The following is a 25282-nucleotide window of genomic DNA, read 5'->3' as shown; positions in this document are numbered from 1 at the left end:
AAGGTATAGAAAAAGTTAAAGAAATTCAGATTCTTGATTATACTAGTAGTTCTTACTTGTTAGAATGATTTCCATTCGCAATTCTGATTTTTATTGCACCCATGTATAATATAAGTTACCAAAAATCATATTTGCAAGCATATTATTATTAGTTCCTAAAGATGTTAGTTTTAATAAAGTTTATGAAAAAGAAGCTTGAACAATAAGATTGGTTATTTTTATATATCGAAACACTAAGTTTTACATAATTAGTTAAGCTAATATTTATTTTTATAATATCAAGGACTTAGTACTGAAATATTTTAATATTCTATTAGGTCCCAATTTCATAAGCGGAACGATTAAGTATCCAGCAAAGATTCTTCGTATAATACCCCATATATTTAGTATTTATTTAAATAAATATTTATTTTATATTTATTTTCTGAAATAAATATTTTAAGCAAAGGGTATTTTAGTGTTTCACTAGTTTTAAATTATTTTAACGGGAATATGGCGCCAAAATTGAATTTGTTAAGCTTTTGGTATTAAATCCTAGTCAAAAAAATTCAGAAAACCAAAAAAAAATTATATATTTCTACTAGATTTTATGGTGATTGGAGATAGTTTTGTTTTCCTATAACTTTCAAATTTATGATGGAGGCTACAAATCTTGGTTGATATGGTGAAAGTTACAAACTATTTATTTTGGAAATTAAGTACTAGCTATTGTACTCCTATATATACCATATACCTTAAGCCATCTTTTCCACACAAAAACTTTGAAGAATCCATACTCTCTTACTTCAAAGTTCTTCTTCTCTTTCTATCTATTCTAATTTTATATTCATTATTCAAGTTTCAATTTTCTTTGGTTTAAGAAAAAAATATTTTCATATTTCTTAATCAAAAATATTATGCTCTTGATAGGTCATTCATGTTTAAATTCATGATTAAGTTCATGTATAAATTACATATTGGTTGGTTATGAGAAAGCTCAAGCATAAGAATAAGTGAATATACTAGTATACTTTTTGTGCAAGATCAAGGTACGTTATGTAGCTAGATCTTTTGAAATATGGTTTTATGTGACAAAATTATTTATTGATTTGATGGTTGGATTTGTTTAGAAATTTGGTTTTAAATAGTTATAATATTTTATTATTCACTCTTGGAAGTGAAAATAAGGAATGATTTTATCAATCATTTTTATATGTAGAAGTTTTGTTATCCTTTTTGGAAAATTAAATTATTTTTACAAGGTTGATTGATTTTTATGAACTTTGAATGTTCAAAAAGTTGTTTATGAGAAAAGGAGGTTTATTCATGACTTACAAGTCATATTATTATTATTTCCGTTTGATAAACATCAAGAGATTCAAAGTCTACTTGTTGGCAATTATAGTTACCCCTTGATATAACTACATGATGGGATGACTATCTTGAGGGGTGTGCATACTTAGCAAAATAGAAGGGAAGATATGAAGAGGAATTGTTTTCGACATTATTTTTAATCCAAGTTGTTTGGAAAGAGTTTGTTCTTAAAAGGTTATTCTTGAATTATTATTCAAGTGTTTGGAAAGAGTTTGTTCTTAAAAGGATATTCTTGAATTATTACTCAAGTGTTTGGAAATAGTTTGTCCTTAAAAGGTTATTCTTGAATTATTAGTGATGGAGTTTTCGGAAAAAAAAATGTTGCGAACTAACAAATGTGTTACTTATCTAGTATATTTCGTACTCAGTTTTATACTGACGCGTATTTTTTTCCTATTTGGCTTTCCCTATTTACCTTTTTGGTAAGCAGTTTTGCAGGTGAATTCTGGATGTGCATGGGGGCATACTAGAAAGGGGATCTTTACCTAGATTAGAGTGTCTTATTATATTGAGTTTTGACAAAATATTTACTTTTATTAATAAAGAAATATTATTATTTTTGGTTAAAGTCTTCCGCTGCAAGTTACGCTCTCCGTTTCCTAAAGATCTTCCCTCTTTCCGTTTAAGTGTGTTTCCAAAAGATCTTCCCTCTTTTACTTTATTCCTTATTTGGAATTTTTTTTCCCTTTTACCCTTTCAGGTCCCTATCATATGGTCCACCATTACACAAATATTATTTACTAAATTATTTATTCAAAAGCGAGTGATCTGGGGGTGTTACAAAGTGGTATCAGTTTTTCAAGTCTTGAAAAGATAAATGTTGAACATTAAAATTTATGGGTAGACATAAGATAGGCATATAGAGTTTTGCATTTGCATTCTAAATTGTTTTTGTTAAGCTTAATTGTTTTCTTTTTTGACGATTTGTATAAATGCATTTTACTAGTGCCACAAAAAGGTATATATATCTATATTTTTTGTTTGGAAGTATGAAGTGTGTTGATATGTTGGGGTGACAAACTCTGGCTATGATTAGGAAGGCTCTCCCCGATGCTGTGGGTAACTTTCTTACCTGGGAGCTATAATCACCTTGGCTACTCTATATCTTAAAATCAAGTATACTTTAAGATTTTTAAATAAATATTTTAAGCCATAGTGGTGCATTTAGTACAAATTTTGGACCATATATCTTTTTTAGTTAACATATATTAATATTACTTTTATGATGTTGTTCTTGTAATATTTCAATTCTTTTTGCTTTTATATGATTGTTGTTGGAAGTTGAGAAAAAAGTTTATGTTATTTCCTATGTATGGGATAAGCAAGGAGTCATGTTGCATTGGCGAGCAAATAGTAGTATTATGTGTGTTTTTTTTTACCTCTCGAAAATACTCAGGCCAGTCTGATTATATGGCCATTGATGAGCTGGAGAATATTATTGAGACAGACTACATTCCAGAGTTTGAAGTCTTCAGTAACCTAGACATATATAGTTTTGGTTTGGCCATGAAGCGGCTGAATTATCTTAAGAATATTTTGATACACTCGAATATTTTAGTAGTTGTTATGTATAAGGCCTAATATTTGGCCATATACGAAGTATGTGATTGCTATGTTTTCAACTAGTTATACTTACATGTTTATTGAATTGTTTGATAATTACACAACTATTCTATGAATGTTGGTTGAGATTTATCCTCAAACACCCTTATCTCTAGCAGAATGGCAGAAAGAAGGAGAAGGAATATAAGTTCTATGGTTAGTAGGCTAGTGAAAATAACTTAAAACATCACTCAAGTGATAGCTAATCTGAGGATGGGGACTATGTCTGTTAATGATTACACTACCACATAATTGACATTAAGTAACACCCAAAAAGTGTTACTTAAAGTGCTAATAGTGTTACATTAGATAATAGGTAACACTTTTTTGGGTGTTACATCTGCCCGTGTTACCTATGCTTTTAGATAACACTTTTGAAAACCTATAGTAACACTTAAACAAATGTTACTTTAAATTCGTTTATGTAACACTATTAATACCTATTGTTACACTTTTAAAGTGTTACCAAAATAATTTATGCATCACTTTTTATGTCATTAGTAACATCTTATAGTGTTACCATTAATATATGGTAACACTTTATCCAACATTACGTATCACTTTGTATCATCTAATGAAGCATGTCCTGCGTATTAGGGAACACTTTTTGGCATCTCTTGTAGCACATTGTGGGTAATTAAGTAACACTTTTCATCTTAGGATATACATCTACTAGCCTTTATATGCACGCGATGCGTGCGTTAATTTTAAAATTTGTTATTCTATTAGATACTTCATTCGTACTTTATTTATGATTAAACTTAAATGTGAAAAATTCAACAGTTAGATGAATTTAGATATATTAATTCGCCAATGTAAAAAAATAAAAAAGGTTGTGAGTGATTGTTAACATTAATTTTTTGTGAACGAATATTGAATATAAAGAACAAAAATAATGAGTTGGTTTAACTGAATTAAAGAGTATCAAAGGTAGTGAATGTTCAGACTTTTCATGTGCACGTTATATATGCCATCTTTTTTTATAAGGTATAAATATTTTGTCCATTTAATTTTTGATTGAAGCATTTGATGCATATACCATTTTAAACTTGTTTTAAATGGCAAGTTGCAATGAGAATTTTTAAATGATTTGCTTTTGTAATTTTTTTCATTCCATTAATTAGATCATTAAGGATATTTTAGTCACTTCAAAAGAGGACACCACACCTCCTCCCTTGACTTATATAATAGAGATATTAAAAATAAAAATACTAATATGAAAATACAAAATTGATATATAAATTGGCAATTATATTATAATGATGATATAATTTTATACAAGTATTCGTGCTATTTTCATAGATAAACTAATGAAAAATAATATTATGCTCAATACAAAATCTAAATCATCCAACAAGCAACATAGTCATGATAATCTAAAGCTAGATCTAATAGTGGTATATCTCTTCGCCATCTTCCATCATCTCGCCATATGCATGCATTTTCCTAGCAGCCTCAATTTGAATTTCCCTTGCAAATCCTGCTCTACATGTTCCGTTTTCGAGCTTGGATGACGTACCTTCACTAGACTTGCTATTGGTGTTTGAGAGATACTTGCACTATCTTTAAGCATGGCAGGAATTTTGTGCTGAAATCTATAAAACTGAAAACTACAACAAACTACAAAAAATTCCAAGTTAATCTATACTATTATCTAAAACAGAAGAAAAAAGCTGACGTGTCAAGCTCACATTAACCGAGCAATTCTAGAGCTTCTCAAACTAAAACTCTCAATAAGAGTGTCCACGTGGCATTTCGGAATATAATGGCCGAAATTTTAATGAAAAATGCAAAAGAAATCGAAATTTAAGTTGATTGGTTTTTTAAGTTAGGCAAGTAATTTCATGATATCATATGAGATTTCCAGAAATCAAGGATATTCCATTTATATATTAATGTGATTGATGTTAATTATGGGTACAATTACGTAATTCAAAATTCAAATTAATATTAGGTTGGCCGAAAATTTTAATTGCCATATTGGGTATTTACGAAAATTTTACTAACCAGCTAAATACGGGAAGTAATTTAAATTATCAATCAATCTTAATTATTGTCTTCCTTAATGGTAATTGTCAATCAATCAGTTAATTTAAATTGATATTATCCGAAATTCTTAAAAAATTATTAACATGGTAATAAAATTAAGTTATCAATCAATCAATCAATATTTATTCTAATTGTCAATCAACAATAATTTTGGATTACGTGATTTTAGGGATTGATTCACTCCACATGGAAACAAGCAATTACAATCTTCAATCATATGCAAGTTGATCGCCTAAATCAAAATCATTCCTAATTTGGATGACATGATTTTAGGGATTGATTCAATGAAGCTTTATTATGGAAATTCGTAATTTAATGATATTTTATTAATTTTCTTATAAAAAATCGAGTAAAAAACAACCTTTAATTTGCACTATAAATACCCTAATCATATTTGCATTTCACTACAACATCAAAATTCATAATCCCTAAACACGTTTTCATACATCATTTGAGAAAAAAATATGACAAGCATCATTCACGGTTTGCAACAACATCCAATTTTCTGTAGAAGATGATCAATTCACTCGCAACATCAAATGGGAAGATCAATTCGTTATTTATGGCTTGCGTGAATGAACTATTGTATCATATGTCACGTCATTGCTTAACATTTTTGCATGGGATTGCATTAGAGTTTTTTGTAACAATATTATTTGTCATCTTTATTTTTGTCGTGATTGTAACACAATTTGTCATTAGTTTCATTAGTTTACTCTATATCATTTTTTTTTATATATATAAAATATATTATGGTCATAGTTTTATTTTTTGCAAAGATATTATGGTCATAGTTAATTTGTATGTAATAATGTAAACGACATACGAGGAAGCTAAGGAATTCACCTTTTTTTTTATTATTATTACATTTCCAAAATTGTTGTAAAAAGGAAGAGGGTATATTGTTGATTCATTATCCTCTACAAATAGCGTATTTAGTTCATTAATTGATGTATTAGAGTTTCTTTAGAGATATAATTGCCTGATTTATATGATCCGTCCATATTATGAATATGCATATAGTTTACATGTAATTTTGTGAGAAGTATTGATCTATGGTTCTGTATTGAGGTGGATATCTTTGAGTTAAAAATACTAACTAATGTTAAGAGAATTATTGCTATCAATCGTATAGGTTGTCAACATGAATTTTAGCATCATTTGCCATCTAATGTAAATTCAAGAAACATTACTTCTAGAATTTATCCATCAATTTCCAATTTCGATCACTAAACCACTTATACATACACCTACACATACATAAATGACACCATGTTCCATATCACAAATTACACATATTAATATTGAAAAAAATAACATGAAATTTGAAACTTAATTAATTTTGTTTATGTGTCCCATTCTATGTCGAGAAACTAAACACAAAAATGTCCATGAAATTGGAATTATACAAGATCTTGGTGTGAATTGGCCTATATGACGGGTGTGTTATTAAGATATGACTTTATATCATTGTTTGCTAGGTGAAATATAAAGAAGTTAAAAGGATTAAGTTTAAATATTGGGGATGTTGCTTATCTTACCCATCAATTAAGTGAGTATTTGAGTAATAATTATTAGGAACAAAATTTATATAATTTTTCATGATAAGTATCCAAAATTATATTTTGTATATAACTCTTAGGCTGTCTTTTTTTTTTTCTTATCAGTAACAAAAATTAATAACAATAAAAACTTGCTATTGTTTTACGCTTATTCAAGTGTGACTTCAGTATCGCTACCTAAGTAAAAAAAGTACTTACATCCTTTTAAGTTCTATTAGTAAGATATCTTTTCGGTGAATTACTCCTAAGAGATTGTAATTAGATGGCAATGGATTTAAATTATCAATCAATCTTAATTATTGCCAATGTTAATGATAGTTTTCAATCAATCACTTAATTTAAAATTGATAGTATCCAAATTCTTACAATCACCTAAATCTGTCAAGTTGATCACCTAAATCAAATCATTCCTAAATTGAATTACGTGATTTTAGGGATTGATTCAATCAAGCTTTAATATGGAAATTATCAATTAATGATATTTGTTTACAATTACATAATCAACTTAGGACAATAATCACGTGATTGATATCATATATATATCAAACTTTGCATAAATTAGGGAAGTAATTCAAGCAAGTTTTCAAATTCAAAATCAAAAGACCGGTGAATATTATTATAATACACGTTTATGTGGTGTTATCTCCCTCCGGTCTTTATTAGTTGACCGGTTTTTTTTGCACAAAGTTTTAGGAAAAACTAACAATGTTGTAGGACATAGAAAGAAAGAGAATCTATTATTTTATGTTAAAGTTGAATGTATGTGTGATGGAAAGTAACTGGTCTCATTCCGAAAATAGAAACAAAAGAAATAGGTAAACTAATAAGAGACGTCCCTAAAAAAGAATACGGGTAAACAATAATGACCCGGAGGTAGTATATTATAATTCACGGAAAATCATGAAAAAATATCATGAAAGATGTCCATATAATTTTCACTTCAAGAGTTAATATTTTGGAGAGAGAAAACACTTCAAGAGTTAGTATATCTATCTTATACTATTAAACAAAACCGTGTAGATTTTAGAATATTTTCAATATGTTCACTACATGACGAACTCAAGTTATTACAAATCAAATGATTCGAGATGATAAGTGAACGTTCAAATTTGTGAAGCATTTCCATTGTTTGTCTTTGACAAATGATTTCAAGGACATGTTGAGAGAAATTACAACTATATACGAGAACATTTATTAGTACAGTGTATCTCAAAAAATCTGCTAAATATATAGTCATTACCACAAATTTCAGCTGATTTCAGTGAACCTTAATTTTGTCAAGAATATATTTATAAAATTACAATTAGTATTGGATGCATCTGATGTATAATAAATTATTATTAGTAAAATATTCACTTTAAGTCAAAATGGATCACTTTTAAGTCAATATAGGTCACTTTTTAGGTTAATATTGGTATTTTTAAGTCAATAAGTAATCTTCAGACAAGTATTTTATGCGGTAAATTGCATGACTATTGAAACATATTGGACAAGCTATAAAATTATAGGTAAATGCTATAAAATTATATGATTAAAATATTATTTTAAAAATATCTTTTAAGGCTATGTTTGGCAAAACTGACTGAAATGGAGCTGAAATTGTTAAAGGTTGCTGAAACTATTAGGTAGCAGCTGAAACTATTAAGGTGTTTGAAATGATAAGCTAGCTGATTGCGTAACCTGTTTGGTAATATAATTTATGACTGTAGCCGAAATATCTTTTTAGACTTAAAAAAATAAAATAAAATTATTCTTTTTAGGCTTAAAAAGATAAAAAGAAATAATAAAAAAAAAATTCAGCACTGTTCTCAGAAGCTATATTTTACTCCAACTCAATTTTAGTCAAATTTTGGACTTAAATTTTATTTAAGTTCCTCCATCAAACACTACTAATCATATAAGGTGACTTAAAATTGTAGCACCTTATCATTTAAGTCACATGAAATGCTTCTGCAAACATAGCCTAAGTCTTTTAAAAACAGGGGTGAATATTAAATGTTGAACAAAACGTGAGGGTTAATTTAGTTTAACTGAAACTTATGGCTCTACATTGGAAAATTGGTTACCAAAATGTGAGAATTCAACTTGCCGCATAAAGATGATCATGTTTTTTCTTGGCAAAAGTTACAACTAGGACAAACAAAGCAAATGGAAAACTTTCAATATATGATTCATTATCTTATAGTTTATCAACTTTTGACGAAATCAGAAATATGTGTATGTATTCAATATTGTTAAAATATAAAATATTTTAAATTAAACAAAAAGTTTCACGTGTAAGTTCAAAAGTTGCGTGAATAGTTGAAGAGATTTCTGTCTATTTGCTTTGATTGTTTGGTTTTGTGTAAGTTTTTTTTATTGTTTTGATTGATGAAATGAGAATGATATGAGATATATAGAGGTGGCAAAGAAATAAGGGAGTAACAAGGAGTAGAGGAGAATAGAACACATGATAATTGATTAGAAGCTATACTGATGAGGTATCATTTTATTGATATTTAATATCAATTCTACAGTTTAAAGTTTTGATGTTTACTATAATTGTGATTAAACTGAGAGAAGAGTTGAAGAGAGAGGATGAACGAGAAAGAGAATAGCAAAGAAGATGATAATCACCATTAATTTCAAACTATTCTGGTATGTTATAGGCTTTTAGCTCACGTCAAACACAATCTCATTTTTTTTTATGTTTTAGGGTCAAGGAAAGTTAGTTAGTTTTGTGAATCAATAATGCATAATGAAAGAGTTTGGAGAGTTACATATCGTCATTGATTACCACAGCTTATATAGTATATCAGTAGGAGTAGTTTACAACAAAGGATATAGTTTCCCATAAAAAAAAAGGATATAGTTTACAAAAGGATGAAAGTCAATTATGAGAAGATAAACTAATTAAGAAGATATATGCGCTGAGATATCTAACTAATCTACTGAACAAGATCAGTACAACTATTATTAAGATACAAATAACAATATGATATTGTTTGACATTTGGCTAAGACTTTGGGCTTTACTCATGTGGTGTTGTAAGGAGATGCACGATCTGCAACTCTATTTATAAGGTCTGGATGGTGCTGCTTTTATTTTCCTAAGTTTGTGATGAAAATTAGATCTGTTATGTTAATCATGTATCTCTCTAGATCAGTTTTCATTGAGGGTGAGTTTTATGTAGTCATTTCTAGAGTAACAAATAGACGAGGCCTCATCATTCTAGAACATATAATATCACGATTAATGTTGTATATAAGGAAGTGTTCCAAAACTTATGATTTAGTTTTACTATCTGTAAAAATCGAAAAATATATGGGTATGGGTGAGTTAGTGTAATCTTTTATGTAAAAACTTATCGATAATATAAAAATCGAAATTGTCAAATAAATTATAAAATTTTTTTCCTATTTGCAATCTTCTTATGTATATGGGTGAATTACTGTATGTATGTTAAGATAAATATATTACTTACTAAATCTAGGCCTAAATAACTTAATAGATTTTAAAATTCAAAGTCATTTAAGCCCATATTCATTCTTTTAAAAAAAAGGAATTGTCAAATAAGTTATAGAAAATTTTTCAAATTTTGTAATCTTTTTATATAGGTGCATTATTAAGGATATCTATTTTAAGATATTGTTCTAAATTTTATATGAATTTGAAGATTTAAAAAATCTATTACTAATTATATCGTTATTCAATAACTCAATAAATTTTTGTAAGAGAAAGTTGTTTAAGTCTATATATTCAAAATTTCTTTTAACAGTTAACTAATTATTTAAACAAAACTCATACTTGGTTTCAAAGTGAATTGAAGTCATTGATAAATGATAATACCACAATCAACTTAGCTCACAACTGATCTAAATTCTTTTTCAGTAATAGATTGAATTCTGCTTTATACCTTCATTAGCACCAAGAATGCTAAAATAAAAAATGAGTGGAATGAGAAATCTAAAGCATGCTAAATAATAGCAACATGCAACACAAATAGCAGCTAAAGAATTCACTATTAACACAACCAAACACGACGGATAGAGGAGGAGCAGTGGGGGGAGAAAACCACCAGCAATCGTGAAACTTTTCTTAACTTCTATTTACTTTTTTAAAGTTTTTTATAGCTAATATAAATTGTTCTTGAATTTTTTTCTTGATATTCTAAAAAGAAAATGATGAACTTTTTTATTATTCCTATTCTCATATCAAATTTTTTATCTATTTACTTAAAGTAAATACATTCGAAATGTGTCATATTTGAAAATGTCATGTGTCACATAGATAATAATGTCATTATAAGTTGATAATATGAAAAATAATCATCAGATAAATGTTTGTTCCATATATAGATTTGTAAACATAGATGTAGTTAGTTTTGCCTCCATAGATTTACAAAGTTATAATACAATAAGGATTGCAAAAGGTATAAGGGCCTGTTTAATTTGGTTCGTTAAGTTGGAATGGTATGGATATTCATACCAAGTTGGTATGGATTGAAATCCCCATACCAATGTAAAATTGTTTGGTTCAATTTTGGGATGGATACTATATTCATTTATGTTGTTTGGTTCACTTTTGGAATAGATTACATCATTATAGGTTAAGTTTTGATATTTGATTACTCATAATTTATACAAATATCTTTTGAATTATAGAACAATTGCAACTTTTTATCCTCTTTTAAAAATTTTGGTATATGTAATTTTTTTAAAGGTTGTTATGTGTAAACTAATACAAAAAAAACAATGAAATAAATTACGTGTAAACTAATAAAAAAAAACAATGAAATAAAAAAACTATATTAACCTTTGAAGCAAAATATGGGAAACAAAATCTGTAAAAAGAATATATTTTCAAAAAGAAAAATCTGGGAAACAAAATCTGTAAAAAAAACCGTTTTTAAATAAATAAATAAATACTAGAAAACCAATTTTATCAACATAAAACAACCAAAAGCAAAAATGACGAGAAGATGAATGAGAGAAATCAAGTCTGCTAAAAGATGACAAGGTAGTCCAATATCACCAGAAAATACAAAAGGAAGACGACTACGTTTGAAAGCTTTTCTTTCTTTTCTCTCCTAATTAGGGTTTGAAACTTGAGGGGAATGGAGTTAGAAAACTTAGGAGGGGAGAGATTGAGATTCTAGGGGGATGGGGTGGAGATAGATACCCTTGGGTATGAGACTCTACCTAAATATGCCCAACCAAACAATATAATGGATTTCATTCCATTCCATTCCATTAAAAATATCCCAACCAAACACCCTCTAAATGTTAGTTCAATAACAATTAATTATCAGGAATATCTTCTATTTAGATAACACGCGTGATGTTCAATCAATGAAGTGTACACCAACACCATATGGAATAATTAATTTGCTACATCACAAAGGAGAGGGGTTGAGTGAGACTATAAAAATTTGGGAGTGGAAATAGTTGCATGAAGGAGTGACAGTAATAGTGCATAAGTATCATTTTATTTGAACATCTAAATGAAGCAATGTGTTAAGTGAATACTTTTTCATTGGATAGGGTTGAACTATAGTGTTAGAGACTTTTCATAGTATTTTCTTTGTATATCTTGCTTATGTACAATTTTTTGGTTACGGTAAATATGTAAAAGAAATTAATTAATTTGTATAGATTTTGAATTAGACTCCTTTTTACATTATTTTTTTAGGTTTAAATTACCTAAACTATGTACTATGCTTTACCTTACAAGGGTTTAAACCTTCTAGAATTTTTTATTGTTCAATCTATTATATAAGGTGATGTAATTACACCATAATATAATTAGTTAAGCAAAAACTTGAATAAAATTAAACTGAAAAATTGCTTTCAAACCGTCAAAAACGACCTACAAGTAAAGAGCTTTGAGCATTCTGAGAATCACATCAAGTGATATTAGTGAAGACATTTTAATTAGTAAGCAATGCAATAGCCAATAAGTATTGATTTACTTATTGTTCTTAGGCTGGTGTTCATAAATTGATATTTTTTTGGGCCCAAATTCCAAACTTGATGTGTTGAATTTCTTAAATATAATAATTAGATTTATAAAGTTATAATACAACAGGGATTGCAAAAGCTATAAGTGTTAGTTCAACAAAAATTAATTTTCAAGAATATCTTTTATTTTAGATAACTCGCACGGTGTTCAATCAATTAAGTATACACCAACATTAGATGAGTTAATTGATGCTATATCATAAAAGAGAGGGGTTGAGTAATAATAGAAATTCAAGAGCAAAATGGTTGCATGAAGGAGTGCCAGTAGTAGTGAAAATTGTCATTTTATCTGAACCTTTGAATGAAGCAATGAGTTTAAGCGAATATTTTTCATTAGATATATAGGTTGAATTATATTTTAGAGAATCTAATAAATGATTCTACAAAATTAAATAAAAGAACAACCAAAGTGGTACACTATACTATAGGGTACCATTCTATTTTTTTTATTGCTTATTAATAACAAAAAAAATTAATAAATTCAGTCAAATTCATATAAGTTCACATAAAATCTAATAAAAATTAATAAGTCTGGGTAAGTTCAGCAAAAATAAGTAAAAAATAAAGTTTGACGTACTCATAAAATAAGGTCTAATCAATTCGGATAATTTTGTTCAAATAAATTCGATTAAGATTGAGTGCATGTAATAGTGCAAGTTGTCATTTTATCTAAACCTCGGTCCTCAACTCTTAATGAAGCAATGGGTTAAGCCAGTATTTTTTCATTAGATAGGTTGAACTATAGTGTTAGAGAATCTAATAAATGGTTCGACATAATATTAACCATAAACTTTTCTCTTCTTGCAGCATTATGTGTAGAAATAAATGAGGTATTGTCAAAATAAATATCTCAATGCATACTAGGAAAAAAGGAAGCTTATATTGACAAAATAACGTGAAAGGTTTTCAGATTTCTTTGATTGACAGCAAGGAAGGAACAATTTACCACATATATGTCAGTTTTCGTACAGATATTCTATGTGTTCGTATAGTTATAGAGATTGGCAGAAACTGTAGATAAAGTAAGAGAGACATAAAGAGATCATTTGGATAAATTATTTGTATTACATATGAACTCAAAATAATTATTTTGAAGTCATGAAAAATAATGTAAAAACAATTTAGTATAATTTAATCGGTACATTCTATACGATTTTTTATGATATTTATCATTTTTTCATAAATAAAGTATAATAATATTTTAAAATTAGGAGCAAAATTGATAATAAATTGGCCTTTATCCATATGAGGCATTAGGAAAGCATATAACTTCTACTTATGTGATTATAAACTAAATCTAACAAAAATTATAATTATGATTATATTATTGCACACGCGATCTTGCCTTTTTAGTACCAAGGATTTTATATTATCCAAAATTATGTTATAATTTATATGATGATTGGAACGTAACATATTAGTTAATAATAAATTTTACAATAATGTTCGAAAATAAAATATACTACTTAATGGGAGAATTCAACTCTAGAAGGATGTATATACGAAGTTCAATCTATATGATACAATGAACAAAGCCAAGGAAGGATGTATTATCATATAGATTGAACTTCGTTTATTGAGAAAAGCCAAGTTCCAAATTATGCAAAAAATAATAATCATAACTTGCTTATGCAGCTCCTATCAATCAAGAAAAAATTTGCATACATGATATAATTCACGTATTGCTTATTGACTAAAAAGAAAATAATAGTAAGATAATATAATTTATGTATGTGTTTTAGGGAGTTGAGGTTTACATATCAACATTTATTTTTGAAAATATAACTTATACTTTCTGAATAATTCATTTACCGGAATTAAAACTTATAAGGATCTATCATATGTTGATACGTGATCACGAGCCATTTTGCCAAAAAAAAAAAAAAAGACATTCTTTATGCAGCTTGATTTCTTTGCCACATATATGGCATGTCAGTTAAACAATATTATTAGGAAACTCTTGGAATCTCAACAAGAGAAAATATACGCAACAATTAAGCTAAATAAAGTTAGGAGCTAATTAGGTGATCAGTTAAATAAGTATATATTAAGAAAATAATATGAGAGAGTATTATACTTATTATTCGAAATAAGTCATAACTCAAAATCGATATAACACATTTAGTGGCGGATCCAGGATTTTACAGCTGGTGAATCACCACCGTCCACAACAAAATGTCAATTAATAATCAATACATGAATTCAAAACTTCATAAAAAGGTTCACTCTAAAGAATACCCCGATCCACTTTTTCGAGATTTAAACCATATTCATAAAAAAAATGTGTTTTTATTTAAAAAACCATAATAAAATTAAAGTCGGACTAATACAAGATACTCAAAACACGAGTTTTCAAATATAAACTACAGATTAGCTAATTTCAAGCCAATGGGTATATTGTTCCATAACTTTTCTAATTTTATCAATTAAACTCAGTAGAATACATTACCTCCTTGCAAATTAACAAAAACCCATCAACAAATCTCAAAATCAACAGAAAAAAATGTATGCAAAATGAATGGAAAAAAGGCAAATGCAGATTATTGCAAACAATGGTGTCCAATGGATGGCCTATTGCAATGGTGGTGCAAGACAGCAAGATATGGAGGTGAGAGGGATTGTAGGTAACGGGAACAAAAGTGGCTTAATGGTTGAGTACGAGATATGGTCAAATTGTGTGATCTAATCTATCCTTTAGATAAAGTAGTACTCCCTCCATTTCCTAAAGATATTCCCTCTTTCCGTTTAAGTGCGTTTCCAAAATATCTTCCCTTTTTTACTTTATTCCTTATTTGGAATTTTTTTCTCCTTTTTACCCTCTCATATCCCTATCATATGGTCCACCATTACATTATTAATTCAATTTTACTTCCTTTCTCTCTCCTACTTTAACCCATTTTTATTTATTTATTTATCTTAACCCTTTTCTCTCTCATACTTTACCCACCCCACACTCCACACAAGTGGATCCTCCTTGGTATATGTATGAACAGTAAAAAGGAATATCTTTAGGAAATTGAGGGAGTAGGCCATAAGCGAAAAAAATCAATCAATTTTTTTTATAAGATTAATAATGGGTCACGTGATCCACAATGATATTAACTACATCAACTGCTAAACACATGGGTCATAAGCCATTTTCAAGGTAAATAAATACATGATTATAAGAACTTTAAATCACAAGATACTATTTCTACAATGATTTAGGAAAAACAACATAAAATCTTAAATTATTTGGAACAAAATTTCCCGTAAATTTGCATAGGTCTAATAGCAAATTAAAATTAAAATTTATGTATATACTTATTTTTTATTCCTAACTAACTTTTATATCATCTATTTGATAGATGAACGAGTTAAATATTTTCACTCTGATTTTAGGGGAAATAACATAAAATCTTAAATTTATAAAAATAAAAAAATTCCCATGCAGTTGAACCTGTAAAAATTTAAAATCATGACTAAGTGGGCAACTACAAGTGGGTGGCTAAATATGATGCATCTATGGCGCAAGAGGTAGAATAAGACTTTCATAAGTGGTTGTTGAAACCGGCGTATGGCTAAGTGTTATTGGTGGTGCGAATTGTGATTTTATTTAGACTCTATGGGAAGTAATAGACAGAGCAAATACAATTTCTATCAACTTTTTTTTAAAAAAAAGGTGGGTCATGTGATCCACTATGGCATTAATACATCAGCCTAAAGACACGGGTTATAAGTCAGTTTCTAAAATAATCTCAATACATGATTATGAAATCTTAAATCACAAGTTAATATTCCCCACCATGACTTTAGGAGAAACTTCTTAAAATTTTCAATTTATAAGAAAAATATTTCCCGTGCAGTATGCACGATGCACGGGAAGTTACTATTATTTCGGAAGCAATGCCGGAGAAAATAATATTTATCCCAAGAATGACACTAATCCCGTTTGACTTCGCTAAATTTTCTATCAGTTATCAGAGATGAAATTTCCTTTAATTAATGATTTTTTTTACTATGACCAAAAATAAAAGTCAAGGACAAACTCTGTCTCATGTAGGCCTGTATCTTTGGATACCTGTTTTAGCCATGGACAATTTTATATTGTCGTTTCTAGAGCTACAAGCAAAAAGGGTCTCAAGATCCTTTTGTTGGATGAAAAACATTGTTTGCGTGCAAATACGCCAAATGTAATTTACAAGGAAGTGTTCGCAAACATATATATATAAATTGATTTGGGAATTTCATTTGTAATTTTTGTTCATCACCACTCATACTTTATGTTTTATGATTTTGTGTAATAATATGAGAAGTTAAGTCAATGTTATTATGTGACTTTCTTTAAACATGTAATAAAACAATAAATACTCCCGTGCGTTATGCATGGGTCCTAAAATTAGTTAAATACTAATTCACAAACTGAATATCAACCTTTCTAGAATGACACCTCAATGTTATGCATTTTTCCTTTCTCATCGCCGATAGTGGACTAGTTGTTCACAATCTTGAACTATTCATTCATAGTTAACCGACTTCTGGAACTATTCTTACTCTTGGATGTTTGTTTTTTGCCCTTCATTGATTGAATGATTTCATAAGCCATAGAATCAACCCCCATTTCTTACATTTTTAGTTTATTTTCTGCTATATCCTCATTTGTTTATATTTCTCATAATTCGTCATCTAGATCTTATACAAAAATATATATAAACTTATGCACACTACAAGTAGAGACATGTGAGGAAAAAGAACAACTCTACATGAGCATATGATACTCAAAGACTGAACATTACCTTTAGTGGAAATTGAAGGTTACTCCAAGAGTGTCTTAAGAAACAAAAAATATTGCAGTAAGGTTATACAATATTCACCACAAAAAAAGAGTAGGGAATCTAAAAAAAGGAGGAACCACACAAAGTATATCACTGTCAAACTGCTCATACAACTACTTTTCACATCTTTCATATCTCGTTTCAGACCAATTACATAAATCATAACAGAATTTAGATCTTACTTTTAATTCACATCATAAAAGTTTATGTATGTGCTAAAATCTTATTTGTAAACCTTAGTTCAGATTCATCAAAAATTCAGGCAATGACAAACTGGATTCTATACAAATAAGATATCTCTCTATCTCTATCCCTATTCTGGTTTCACTTGAGTTCATTAAATAAAATTGCTTGTTGCTAGCTGCTGCATTCATTTTAAATTGTGCCACACAAGCACAACAATCTATAGTACATCCATACACCAAGCCACCTATCAAGCTAACTTATGAGAGAAAGCAACTAATGGGTAACATGATCATTGTGGACAGTGGAGCTAATACTAGTGGTGTATGTAGAAAATATATTATCTGGAGGCACCAATTGGTTGGTATAATTAAGATTCGTCTATATATTTGATATGATGTGAATCCAATTACATTAAGGTAGTGTTTGGAAACTTGTATTTCATTTCAAATAATGGAATTGAAATCTGGAATTTAAAGTTTGTATTTCAATTCCTAATCACTGTTTTGTAAAGGGGGTTTGATAGAGGAGAGACAAATAGAGGTTTAATGGAGGAGAGAGAAAAAGTGTGGGTTTACTAAAAGAGAGAGAAATAAATATTAGAAAGTGTGGGTTTACTAAAAGAGAGAGAAATAAATATTAGAAAGTGTGGGTTTACTCATGGAGTTAGGATATGTATGAGGAGAGAATTTCAAATGACAAGGTAATAGCTTGAATTTGAAATTCTACTAATATAAGCTTTTGATAGGAATTTGGACAAATTCCATAATTTCAAATTCCATGCCATCCAAACAATAGATTTCATCCAAATTCAGGATTTGAAATGAAATCTTGATATCCAAACATAGCATAAAACTACTTGTAGATTACGTATCTCCAGTTTACCAACCACCGGCCAATACTCTAGAGGGAAGGAGTCTCAATGATTTTTGGAGCTTCAATGGTATATAATACAGATAATAAAGTTGGCTAAGATGCATTGATTTTCAACAGTAAAAACCATAGAAATATTTAACAATAGACAATATAATAGTGTCATTCCAATAAACCCCGCATTAGTAGCTGTTTAAGGATTTAGGATGATCCAAATAATTAGGAAAAAAAAAATTAGCAATGATCATCTCCACCAGTTTATTCTCCCAAAAAAGAAAAAATACAAACAAAAGAGAAAAAAATACCTCTAGCAAGAGCTAAAAGTTCAAATAGGAAGCAAAACCATATACAAGGTTGCTTTTACAAGAACAGTGACAGGGCCTCTATCAAATCAGCCATGTTAGCTACCAAAATTGTGAAAAATTGAGCTTGCATTTGTAACTCTATCAAGAATCTTGGCACATAATTGTTCTTCCTCTCCAAAAGTCATCAATTATATGAAGATTATATATAATTCATAGTCTAGTTCTAGTTCTTGATTTTAAAGAAGAAACAAGTAGTATGCCACGAACCATAAAAGAAATATTTTTGGTAATTTGCTCTGTGGTCATTAAGAGCACCTCTTATGGATTTTAGACTATGCAGACATCTCAATTATAATAATCTTTTCTCTTTTGGGTTTATTGGATTGCATTGTTTTTTTAGGATCAGAACCCCACTAATCACTATCACTATAACTTAGGTACTTAATGATACAAAGTCAATACATAATATTTACGATCATTTATTTCATAATCTATCACCAACAAGAGTTAAACTTGACAAAGTACACCAACAATTAACAATACTAACAATTAAAGCACTCAGTTAATCAAAAACAATCAATTAAAATTAGGTCAAAATTAAGTTAAGGTTAAGAGCTTACTTGATTTCGAAAATCGAAGAATAGGTGAGAGGGCGAAAAATAACCACTGGTGGACGACGGTTGTTTCTATGGTGGGTGCACTGTGCTAGTGTTGGCCCGTGGTCGGATGTGCGCCTCAATTTTCACTTACATTTTGATTTCCGAGAAATTGAGACCTCATAATCATTAAACTGGCTTTGTGTCTCATAGAAACCAGCAAATTCATCAATGTCTTCTTCTTCATCATGTAGTGAAAGTTGAACAGCAGATAAATTAAGAATAGCAGGGTTTTGCTCTTCATTTTCTTCATCAACAATTTCCTTTTGCTGTTTAAACGCTTCCTTAAGGAGTTTATCGCTCAAACTGTTGGAAATCATCTGCAAAAAGTTTCCCAAAATTTCAAATTAAACCCAATTAAAATTAGAACTCATCCAAATACAATAAAAACATCAATCACTACAACAACAACGATAGAAGCGTTAAGTCCAAAAAATAAACTCATTTATTAAACGACGCCCTAAATTTTCCTACTAACGCCCTAAATACAGTATTTTTATACTGTATTTTTATATTTTGTATTTTTTTCTCTCTCCTCCCCTTAACCCCTCCCCCACCTTGTCATTCTCTTTTTTAGATACAAGGCAGTGATGATTTTTTTTACCCTGCCTCACCACTCCGTCCACCTTGCCACACCACCACCACCACCACCACCACCTTACCCCTGGCAGACCACCACCAGCAGCACCACCACCTCATTTCCGACAGACACCACCTTCTTCTCTCTACCTTCTCTTTGTTTTTTCTCCCTTTTTTTGAAATTTTTTTTTTAAAAAAAAAAGAGGAGGCGTCCTTGGCAGGCGCTCCACCACATGGTGAGGCGCCTGCCAAGGACGCCGCCACCGGTGGTGGGGCGTCCTTGGTGGACGCCTCCTCTTTTTTTAAAAAAAAAAATTCAAAAAAATAAGGCGGCGCCCACTAAGGACGCCCCACCACCGGTAGCGGCGTCCTTGGCAGGCGCCCACTAAGGACGCCCCACCACCGGTGGCGGCGTCCTTGGCAGGCGCCTCACCATGTGGTGGAGCGCCTGCCAAGGACGCCTCCACCGGTGGTGGAGGCGTCCTTGGTGGGCGCCTCCCTTAAAAGAAATTCAGAAAAGTTTAAGAAAAAACAGAGAGAAAAGGTAATTTGTTCAGTAATTTTCAGTTAAATTATGAAGAAAATTGATTACTTAGTTTGTAATTATTATTTTTGATGAGATTGACAATATGTACCCATCTTGTAAAAGGGTCTTGGATGTAGAAGAAGATGATAGAAAAGCAGTTAGTCTTTTGTCTTCCATGGATTTTGGTTTGGAGTTCCTGGAAGGAATTAAGGGTTCTGTGAATGAAGCAGACACTCACATCAATAATGATGAATTTGAAGCTTCTCAGTATGAGATAGAGAGTGCAGATGAAACTTTCAGAAAAAAATTTCAGAATGAAGTCCTTGGTGCAGATAGAGAGTGCAGATAGAGAGGGCAGATAAAACTAATCTGAAGCTTCTCTGTCATGAAGATGATGACAGAGAAGTTCATTTTTTGAGAGGAGAGAGAAAATAAATGCAAAATATATACATACAGTATAAAAATACTGTATTTAGGGCGTTAGTAGGAATTTTTAGGGCGTTGTTTAGCAAAGCCCATAATAAATTAGAACTCATCCAAAAATAAAAATTGAAGATTTAGAGAGAGAGGAAAAATGCCTGTTCTTGATGTTGGTGGAGGTTGGGAGGTTTAGAGGGTGTTTGGTATAGAGTAATTTGATGTAGGAAACGGATTCAAGGTATGAGTGTTAAGTAACAAATGTCGTTTCCGGAGGGAAACACAATCCCCCTATTTGTTACCCTTATCAAACTAGTGGAAACAGATCACGTTTCCTTCCTCAATCATAAACCTCTCAATTGTTTCCATTCCACTAGGATACCAAACAAGTATTAAAGGTAACAATTATTATTTCCGTTTCTCCTCCTTATCCAAACCCTTTCCATTCCGTTTCCATTAATCTTACCAAACACCCCCTTAGTGCGGTTTTTGGAAACAGCGGTGGGTTGTTCAGCGAGAAGAGGTTGTGGATTGAGAGTGTCCTTGCCAAGACGACGCCGTCGAATCTGAAGGAGTTGTGCTGTCGCCTTTGCTCTTGGTGCTGGCCAAACTTGGAAACTGATAACAGTTAGCAGAAATTCCAATCTAAGGCAAATTAAGATTATAATTTACAAGAGCATTGGAATTACAATACACAATACTAGAACAAGAATTAGAAATTTTGCAGAAGAAATTGAAATTAAGAAGTTGAAGTTCTGAATAATACCAGTTATATTGTTGAGCAAAAGTTTCGTTAATGGCGGAACTTCGCCGTCGTGATTTGAGAGGTGCGCTGCTACAACGCTCTCTACCTCAATTGAGAAATAGTTTCTCATATATACCTCATATGCTGGCTTTCTTTTCTCTTATAATTTGTTTTCAATTCAGCGAATTTATTGTATGACATCCCAACCCAAACGACTGAATTTTGGATATTTAGAAGTATTTGAGATTGCGTTTTCATCAACTAGATTTAAATGCACACCATGCGTACTTTGAGTTATTAAAAAAATATAATAGTTGTAGTATATCAACATTAGATTTTAAATACGAAAAAAATAAATATACTTTAGGTATTTTAGGTGGACATCAAATTCCTCAAGAGTTAGCTTATATAATAGAGATAAGGGTTTTTGTTTAGGTACTTTGGGCTTCTTAAACGAGGCAACTATAATTATAAGTTCGGTGATACAAGAAAGATAGAGAACGAGTGTTCTAACCATTTTTCTAAATTCTCATTTAACACCATCATCTACCATACCTCTTATTATGCAACTTGTGCAGCTCTTGTCTCCAAACTCCAATAGGCGTTGCAAGAGATCTTGGGATTTGTATTTTTCACACAATTAAAAACCTTTAAAAGTAAATTAGTTAGTGAGGTTATTTTCGGACCTAATTCCGATTGTAAAAAAAGGGTTTTGGACAATTAATATTTTGTAAAGGTATCTCAAAAGACTATAATTGCTAGTATAGATATTAAACAACCATGTAATATCCTAAAACGTACGTTAAATAAAAGACTAGATGTGTTTCTTATAAAAAAGTGTATAGCAATTTTTTAGAGTTAATGAGGTTCACACCTGAGATATTACCATCTGAGACTTTGAAGGCCCAGATGTTTGAGCAAGGGTTAACCTTAATACTCCAAAGTAAGATAGGAGGTGTAACTTTTGAGACTCTCTTGATGAAATTTATGGTAGAGCTGCTCACTTATATGAGATTAAAGAAACAGAGCTTGAAGGGACATTCTCTGGGGAAAAGAGGAAGTATAACAACAATGAGAACCAAGAAAGTGGAGATAAGAAGCCTAAGCTCAATGGTGAATTTAACCAAATTGAGAAAGACAATAGGTACCCTAGTCGGAAGCCTAATGGGAACCAAGGGAATGGGAAGAAAATTGAGAAAACCTTTTTCTGCAAAAGGTGTGATACATACCACCCTGGAAAGGATTGTGAGGGCAACTTGGTGACATGCCATTATTGTCAAAAATTAGGGCACCGGGAGTATGAGTGCTTTAGAAAAGCTGGTGGAGAACCTGCAGTCAAACCTGAGCCGAGTAGTAAGGCCCCTCAGAATGATCAACTGAAGTTAGCTTCTTCCAATGCTGGTGTTAGACCAGGGATGGGGAATCAGTATAAAGGCAGAATTTTCGTCATGAACTGCCGTGAGGCTAAGAATGTTTCTGAGGTTGTAGTTGGAACCTTTTCTATTCCCTGTCTGTCAAAGTGTTATTATTTAGGAGCATCTCATCATTTAGTTCTAGCACTTTAGTAGAAAAGCTCCAATTAAGCAGTACAATGTCTATTTCATTAGAAATTGCATTTCCATCAGGGGAGATGTTTAATTGTAATAGGTTGCATAGGCAAGTTCCTTTAGTGATAGTTAGGTGAACTTTCCATCCGACTTAGTTGAGTTTGACTTATCAGACCTCGATGTAGTTTTGGGGATGAATTGGTTGGGAAGATTCAAGGCTCGGATTGATTGTGAGGCCAAAAGGCATCCTTAGTAGGCCCTAAGAAATAAAGGGTGACTTATAGGAAGATTGGGAAGGAGAATGGAGTGAAGCTAATATCTGCGATGAGAATTCAATGTTATGTGAAGAAGGAGTATCCGTTATTCTTATGTGGAGTTCAGAAGGTTGAAAAGGAAGATGAGAATAGGAAGATTCCGATTCTGTATGAGTTTTCTGCTGTGTTTCCTGAAGAGATATGGGTGTGCCACCTGTTAGGGATCTTGAGTTCAACATAAACTTAATGTCAGGAACCAGACCTATTTCAAAGGCTCTGTATAGAATAGATCTAGCTGAGATGAAAGAGTTAAAAGTTCAGTTGAAGGAGTTATTGGAAAAAGGGTATATAAGACCTAGTTCGTCTCCTTGGGGTGCACTTGTATTGTTCGTGAGAAAGAAAGATGGTAGTTTGAGGTTATGCATTAATTACCTGGATTTAAACAATGTGACGATCAAGAATAAGTATTCGCTTCCGAGAATAGATGATTTATTTGATCAGATGATAAAAGCAGGGATTTTTTCGAAGATAGATTTGAGGTCAGGTTATCACCAATTGAAGATTGTTGAGGGTGATATTCCTAAGACTACATTTAGGATGCGTTCTGGTCATTATGAGTTCACAGTGATGCCGTTTGGTCTGGTCAACGCACCTGCGCTGTTCATGGATTTAATCCATATGATTTTCAGGCGATACTTAGATAAATTTGTGGTTATATTTATAGATGATATTTTGATATATTCAAAGGATAGGAGCAGTCATGAGCTGCATTTGAGGGAAGTTTTTTCCACCTTGAGAGAGAATAAGTTATACGCCAAAGCTCTCTAAGTGTGAGTTTTTAGTTGGATAAGAGTGCATTTTTAGGACATGTTATCTCAAAGGAAGGAGTTTCGGTGAATCCTGCTAAGATTCAAGCAGTGTATGAGTGGCCAACACCGAAGACGATGTCTGATGTAAGGAGTTTTTTTGGGTTAGCTGGTTACTATCGAAGATTTGTGAAGGATATTCTCGAAGATCTCAAGACTAATGACTAGCCTGATGAAGACAGAATGTAAGTTTGTTTAAACTCTAGAGTGTTAGAAATTTTTTTCGGTGTTGGAGGAAAGTTTGACTACAACACATACATGTTTTGGCTCTACCTGATAAGTTAGTAGTATGATGTTTATAATGATGCTTCGAAATTTGGGTTAGGGTGCGTATTGGTGCAGAACCGGAAGGTCATCACTTATGCTTCTAGGTAGCTAAAATCATATAAGGTGAATTATCCAACCCACGATTTTGAATTAGCCGCAATAGTGTTTACTTTGAAGATATGGCGACACTACTTGTATGGGGCAACGTGTAAGTTGTACACGGATCAGAAGAGCTTAAAGTATATTTTCACTCAGAAAGAGTTGAACATGAGGCAAAGTAGGTGGTTGGAGTTGATCAAGGATTATGATTTAGAAATTCAGTATCATGAAGGGAAAGCTAATGTTGTTGCTGATGCATTGAGTCGAAAGTCAATTCATTCGGTTAATTCAATGGTGCTGCCGAGTCAGTTATGTGTAGATTTTGAGAAAATGTCGTTCGAAGTACTGGAAGAAGGAGATGTTGAAGAATTGTTGGGTTCTTTGTCAGTAACCCTTGATCTATGATGAGATTAAGGATGGTCAATCAAAGGATGAAAAGTTAGAAAATATTCAAGAGAAGATCCAGAATGGCTAGGTGTCAAATTTCCAGATAGTTGATGATGGAAATATCCGGTTCAAGGGGAGGTGGTGTATACCAAGTAATAGAGAAGAGTTGAAGCGAAAATTAATGGAAGAAGCTCATAGC

At 30.9% G+C, this 25282-nt stretch overlaps 1 long non-coding RNA gene across 1 annotated transcript; it reads right to left on the bottom strand.

The window, feature by feature from the left end:
* Nucleotides 1-4174: 4174 nt before the first annotated feature.
* Nucleotides 4175-20830, bottom strand: LOC125499613 (uncharacterized). The gene is made up of 2 exons (XR_007276563.2): nt 19361-20830; nt 4175-4575 (listed from the first exon to the last, which is right to left on the bottom strand). It is a non-coding gene; the product is annotated as an uncharacterized LOC125499613 (long non-coding RNA).
* Between the last annotated feature and the right edge of the window lie 4452 nt (nt 20831-25282).

This window comes from Beta vulgaris, chromosome 7 (assembly GCF_026745355.1).
Source record: "Beta vulgaris subsp. vulgaris cultivar EL10 chromosome 7, EL10.2, whole genome shotgun sequence".
In the NCBI taxonomy this organism is placed as follows: Eukaryota; Viridiplantae; Streptophyta; class Magnoliopsida; order Caryophyllales; family Amaranthaceae; genus Beta; species Beta vulgaris.
This window is presented reverse-complemented; position numbering and strand designations above follow the sequence as displayed.